Below are 6,484 nucleotides of genomic sequence, written 5' to 3' on the forward strand. Positions count from 1 at the left end.
AGGAGGAGGAGGAGGAGAGGAGGGGATAGAGAAGAGAGGGGAGAGGGGAGGGGGAAGGAAGGAGGGGGAAGGGGAGGAGGGAGTGGGGAGGGGGAGCAGGAAGAGGGAGGGGGAGAGGGGAGGGATTGGGGGGGAGAGAGAGAGGGAGGAAGAAGAAGGAGGAGGAGGAGGAGAGGAGGGGATAGGGAGGAGAGGGGAGAGGGGAGGGGGAAGGGAGGAGGGAGGAAGGGGAGGGGGGAGTGGGGAGGGGGACAGGGGAGGGAGGGAGGGAGGGAGAGAGAGAGAGAGAGAGAGAGAGAGAGAGAGAGAGAGAGAGAGAGAGAACAAGCTAGAGCAAGCTATTTCTGGCTCCTTGTTTTTCATCAGAGTATAAATTCTCCCTTGTTTACACTTTCTTCTAAGAGCATAACATCTAGTTCCACTTTCCATAGTTACTTAGTTTTTTGAAATTCATTTAAAATTATCTATCTACTTCACACATTATTTTTGGAAAAAGAAAAAAAAATCTTTGTATTATTTGTTTTTCTCTTCTAGCCCAGTACCAAACATTTCCCTGAAATGGGTTTATCATTATAATTTCATTTATTTAAAGAGTCTGAGGGAGGCTGAAGAGATGGCTCAGAGGTTAAGAGCACTGACTGCTCTTCCAGAGGTCCTGAGTTCAATTCCCAGCAACCACATGGTGGCTCACAACCATCTGTAATGGGATCCGATGTTCTCTTCTGGTGTGTCTGAAGAGAGCAACCGTGTACTCACATAAAATAAATGAGTAAATCTAAAAAAAAGAAGAAGCCCCCCAAAAGGATTTTACAAAAAGAGTCTGAGGTACTAGGACTTATAACATCCATTGGGGGTTTAATAGAATGAGGGGTGGGTCTCATGTAAACTGAGTGTTTTTCTTTTCTCACTATAGATTACAAAAAATGAGGTTATCTCATGAGTATTATTTGACTCAGCTTCTATTTTTTTTTTTAGGAATTTTTATATTCTAGGAATTTAAAATAGAGTAAGCCTACATCTATAAATTATCCTAAAACTAGAGTTTTTCTGTCTTAAGTAGAGTTATTCTGTTCTTTCTCTACTTAAAATAACTATTTAATATACACTGATAACATTCTGCTATATGTTAAAAATGTAAAGATATGGAATACTATTTGTTATTTCCCAATTATTTTTGACAATTATGTAATATTTTAGAATTGAAAACAGTAAGATACTATAGCTTCATGGTGCTTTGTACAGTTGTGTGCTGGAGACTGAATAAATATATCTATGTGAATACCTGGGTACAAATGGGATGGGTTAAGTCCACTTTCATGGGTTAAAATCCACTGGTGACATAGAAGGTCCCACCAGCTTGCGACTTTTGTGTGGTGTCTGTCATTGTATATCTACCTATATTATCTAATCTATTTATATCTATCTATATTATCTATCTATCTATCTATCTATCTATCTATCTGTCTGTCTGTCTGTCTGTCTGTCTGTCTGTCTGTCTGTCTGTCAATCTTCTATTATCTATATCTTATTTAGCTTTTATTCATAATCATAAAGTTAATTCTGCAATCTAGGTAGACTTGGAAGAGAATGAGGAAAATGTGGAACCCCAAAACTTCAGTGAGAGCAGAGGTTACTGGGTTGTGAGAGCAGACAGGGGTTGAAGGGACACTCTCTTGAGTTACAGAAGGAAGGGTCTGATGGGTAAGATGCCCTCAAGTCAAAGTATTAGCGTTGACCACCGTAGGCAATGCCGATCTTCTTTCTGGTCTTGCCATTCCTGGACCCAAAATGCTCCATGGCTTCCATGATGCGCCTGCCTCTTTCTCCTTCCCAATGACCACATGTTCCACCCACTCAGACCTTGAAGTACAGATGAAAACCTGGGAGCCATTGTGTTTGCCCCAACATTTGCCATGAACAGAATGCCATGACCTGGATGCTTCAGGATGAAGTTCTCATTCTCAAACTTTCCCCCAGAGGTGGACCTGCCACCAGTGCTCTTTTGATTTGTGAACTCACCACCCTGGCACATGAATCCTGGAATAATTCTCTTATATTCAAATCCTTTCTCTCCAGTGCTCAGAGCGTGATGATATTTTTTGTCCCTGGAACTTAGCGTGAAAACAGCTTGAAGGATCCATGACCCAAGGGCTCACCATCATCCTGATAGCAAAGAACACAGTAGGGTAAAAGACCACAGCACGGTTGAGCATGGCAGCAGCAAGCAGCAGCAAAGGACAGTGGTATCTGTGAAAGGGGAGGGGTGTCATCCTTTATATATTTGCTATTGTCTTCTGCCTGAGTTATTATTCACTAATCCATGTTGGATGGTGGTATTCAAGCTAGGTTCTGAAGCACAGTCATTGGGTGGCCAATACTTAACTTTTGAACCCATGCATGGTTTCTTAAAGTAGATGAACATCTAGATGTAGTAACTTTTGAGACTGGAACCTATCCCCCAACCCTACTGCAGGGATTGCCTCATTTGATTCATCATCCTTTTTAATTTTGGGTGCACAAGAAAGGTGAAGAGCCCTTTACACAGTAAAATGAGATCTAGGGAAAATTTTGGGGAGAAGCATTTTAGAAAGCCAAGCTCCTTTTTTTCCCTTGGACCACAGATTTCTAAGAGGACAACTTATTTATTTCTCTTTTCTTATAAGCTCTCGCCTTTCACTCAGTTCCAGCAGTGAAGAGCAGAGACAGTAGGCAATGACAGGGACAGACACCTTACCTTGTTCTCTTTCTCATCTAAAGTTTCCTCCTTCATCTTCTTTGTGTGCTCTTTTTTAACAACAGGGAGGATTAAGGCATTGGATGGGTTTACATGATTTGCCCATGACCTTTTCTTCCTCATTGTAACATGTTATGCCATGAACTTATAGTTTAAATTTTAGTAACCTTCACAGTATGTCCACTGGTGCAATGGTGGTATTCAAACTACTATAACCAACTACTTTATAATTGGACTTAAGGACTGCTCCACAAGATGGAACCTATGCTTGTATCATTATCAGGGTCTAGAACCTGTTGTGGCTAGATGGGACCATAGGGGAGAAGCTACTTCTACTATTCTGCTAAATGGGCATAGTATTAAACTGACTTACAATGACTAATCGCTATACCTGTAGACTTGCACATCTCTCAACCCTCATCAGAGAAGCTTGTTTTTGTAGTAGATGAAGATTATCACAGAAAGCCACAACTGATTGGTATGTAGAGGATAAGAGATAGTGGGGTGCTCAGGCTTAAATGGGACATCCATATCACATACTTTCCCTCAAGGCTCAGGAAGCGGAAATATTATAAAGGCCTGATGTAGTAGGGGACTACATTGAAACAGTGTTCTCTGGACACAACAGAGCATCTGCATATATGAATTCACAGTGGTCGTCATAGCACACACAGATCTGTGTAAGATAAAGCCAGGAAAAAGGCCTGGGAATGGAGAAGTGGTCATGAAGTTACACCCTAGATGAGAACTGTTAGTGACTGACAGCTGACGGGAGGTGGGGTGAGTCAATTTGACCACACTGCAGTCAATGGCCAAACAGCCAGGAGTATATAGGCAACATACACTAAATTTGACAAATTATTAAAAAAAAAGAGGACATGAATTCAGGGTAGGTAGGGAAGTGGGAGTGGATCTGGGAGAAGTTAGTTATGATCTGGATACATTGTATAAAATCCTTAAAGAACTAGGTATATATAATGTCTAAGAAGACTGCTTCATAAAACCAGAGGCTACAAGACATTTTAATAGCATGAATAGATGCCACTTGGGCCATCCTTTTATTAAGATTACTAGATGGCAGCACTGGTTTCCTTGCCTTACATAATATGTTGGCAAAGGACTGAAACGTAGCCTGAGATAGCTCCCTCCTGCTCTGCAGAGCCCAGCTGGTCTCCATGTTCCTAAGACTTGTTTTTACCATGCTTGAATTATTAGTATATGGAGGTATCTTCATGATTTATCTTAATTTTTATAGTCATTATATAGTCAGATTTATTTTTATTTCATTAATAATATATTTCATAATAGTTATAGTATAAACATGAACAAATTCAAAGATGAAATTTCTAGATATTCTGTTTCTAATTATTTCCATTTTAAAGGGTATGAAGTGGTATTTACCCTAAGAACAGAAGTATACAGAAACTCAGTTTCGTTCATCTTTCAAAAATGAATCAGAATCTCAAAGCTTAGCTGTTGTTTTTTGATACTTATGAATTTAAAATTAGGAATATACTATCTTCTTTTGTAGAATTTGTGCTTCTTCATGTTATAATATCAAGGTTTGTGAATATTGAACATTTGTCTAGCTGGCAAAATTTTTGATGTTACCATTGACATCTTTCAGTACAATTACTCGGATGAGTAAAGTTTTATTTAAACCAGAGGGATAGGCCTCTTCTGTCATCTTCTGCCAATAGCTCTTGGTGATGATTAATTTTCAGTATAACCCTTTCCAAATTATGCTGTTTCAGCTTGTTTTGATGGTAATCTTGATGTTTTGTAGACTTGCCCAGGAGATACTCTAGCTGTGAGAATGTTTCCAGAGAGGTGTAACAAGGAGGGCAGACATTCTAAATATGGGCACAGCATGCCACGGGCTGGGGTCCTGAACTTACGGCTCTTCTTTCCTGACTGTGGACTCAGTGGTCAGGTGACTCATGGTCCTGCCGCCATATCCAGAGCTACGTTCCTCACCAGGCTTTTCCTGTCATCATAGACTGTACCCTCAAATTGTGGCCAAAATAAGCCTTAAGTGGCTTTTTGTAACAGCACTGAGAAAATTAACCAATCGATTCTTCCTAACAAGTTTGGAAATAGAGTTTTAACTCCTGGGTGTCCAGGTTCCTAAAGTGCCTTTGGAGTAAGTCAAAACCAAAACACTATAGTGATTTTAAGGAAAATTCATGGTCAGAATGGATGGTTTTTCTAGGTCAGGCTAGGGTTTGAGTTACTATGTACAGATGCATTTCTTTGATTGGTTAAATTATTGTAGCAAGACCCCTTCAATGAGTGGACTAGGTTTAAAGCTCATTTTCTCTTTCTTTCTCTCTTTCTTTCTTTCTCTCTCTCTCTTTCTCTCTCTCTTTCTCTCTCTCTTTCTCTTTCTCTTTTTCTTTCTTTCTTTCTCTCTCTTTCTTTCTCTCTCTCTTTGTCTTTTTCTTTCTTTCTTTCTTTCTTTCTTTCTTTCTTTCTTTCTCTCTCTCTCTCTTTCTCTCTCTCTTTCTCTTTCTCTCTTTCTTTCTTTCTTTCTTTCTTTCTCTCTCTCTCTCTTTCTCTCTCTCTTTCTCTTTTTCTCTTTCTTTCTTTCTTTCTTTCTTTCTTTCTTTCTTTCTTTCTCTCTTTCTTTCTCATTGTTCCTTCTTCTTCCACCTCCATCTCCTCCTGTTCTTCTTTTTTGAAAAAGAGGACAAATTTATTTGGTGAAGACAATAGAGATTGGACCTACAAGGTGCTATGGAAGGGACACCAGGAAGTCGCTGGGGACACATAGAAACTTGACACCTGACAAGGCACAAGCTGGAGATAAGGAAATGTTCTCATCCATTCAGCACCATCCAGACACAGACAAACTCTTTGTAGATGATACAACCATCTCTGTCCTCATGCCCTGTCTGCTTCTGTCATCTCACCGAAACAAAGACATGACAGAATTCAGCACCCATGATGGTACCATTTCTGTCCTTGTCAAATACATGAAGGTCTTCAATTGAATCCTCATCCCTGGTCCTTGTCTGTGGATTCAGTGTGGAGCATGGACAGGGAATGCTCAAAGTCCAGCACCTTCACATCCATCTCATCACTCTTGGGGTTCCCCAGGATCTTGGGCACCTTGGTGTTGGTAGGATTCTGACCCAAGGCCCTCATCATGTCCCCAAATTGGTTGTACAGTATTTTACCATCACCCGTTTGGTCAAACATCTTGAGGACCTTGAGTTCTGTAGTCTGTGAAGTTACACATCTTAGTTGCTCAGCTTTGCAGGACCTTTTCTGGCAGAAGCTGCGCTGAGGGGGTTTGCAACCCCATAGGAAGAACAACAATGTCAACCAACCAGACCCCCCCCCCCCAGCTCCCAGGGACTAAACCACCAACCAAAGAGTACACATGGAGGGACCTATGGCTCCAGTCGCATATGTAGCAGAGGATGGCATTGTCTGGTTTCAATAGTAGAAAAAGCCCTTGGTCCTGTGAAGGCTCATTTCCCCAGTGTAGAGGAATGTCAGAATGGGAGGTGGGAGTGGGTGGGTGGATGGGGGAGCACCCTCATAGAAGCAGGGGGAGGAGGAATGGGATAGGGTAGTTCTGGAGGGGAAACTGGAAAGGGGATAACATTTGAAATATAAATAAATAAAATATCCAATAAAAAAGAAATAGCCTAAACTTCATTCTGAAGCAGTTAAGAATGTTAGGAAAGAGAGGTCACTGGATGGGGCTGGCAAGATGGCTCAGGTGGTAAAGGAGCTTGTGGC

The 6,484-nt window shown here is 41.0% G+C and overlaps 1 pseudogene; it reads right to left on the reverse strand.

Moving 5' to 3' along the window:
- Nucleotides 1-5,553: 5,553 nt before the first annotated feature.
- Nucleotides 5,554-5,932, reverse strand: Myl6-ps2 (myosin light chain 6, pseudogene 2; annotated as a pseudogene).
- Nucleotides 5,933-6,484: the final 552 nt, after the last annotated feature.

This window comes from Rattus norvegicus, chromosome 8 (assembly GCF_021556685.1).
Source record: "Rattus norvegicus strain SHRSP/BbbUtx chromosome 8, alternate assembly SHRSP_T2T, whole genome shotgun sequence".
Lineage (NCBI taxonomy): Eukaryota > Metazoa > Chordata > Mammalia > Rodentia > Muridae > Rattus > Rattus norvegicus.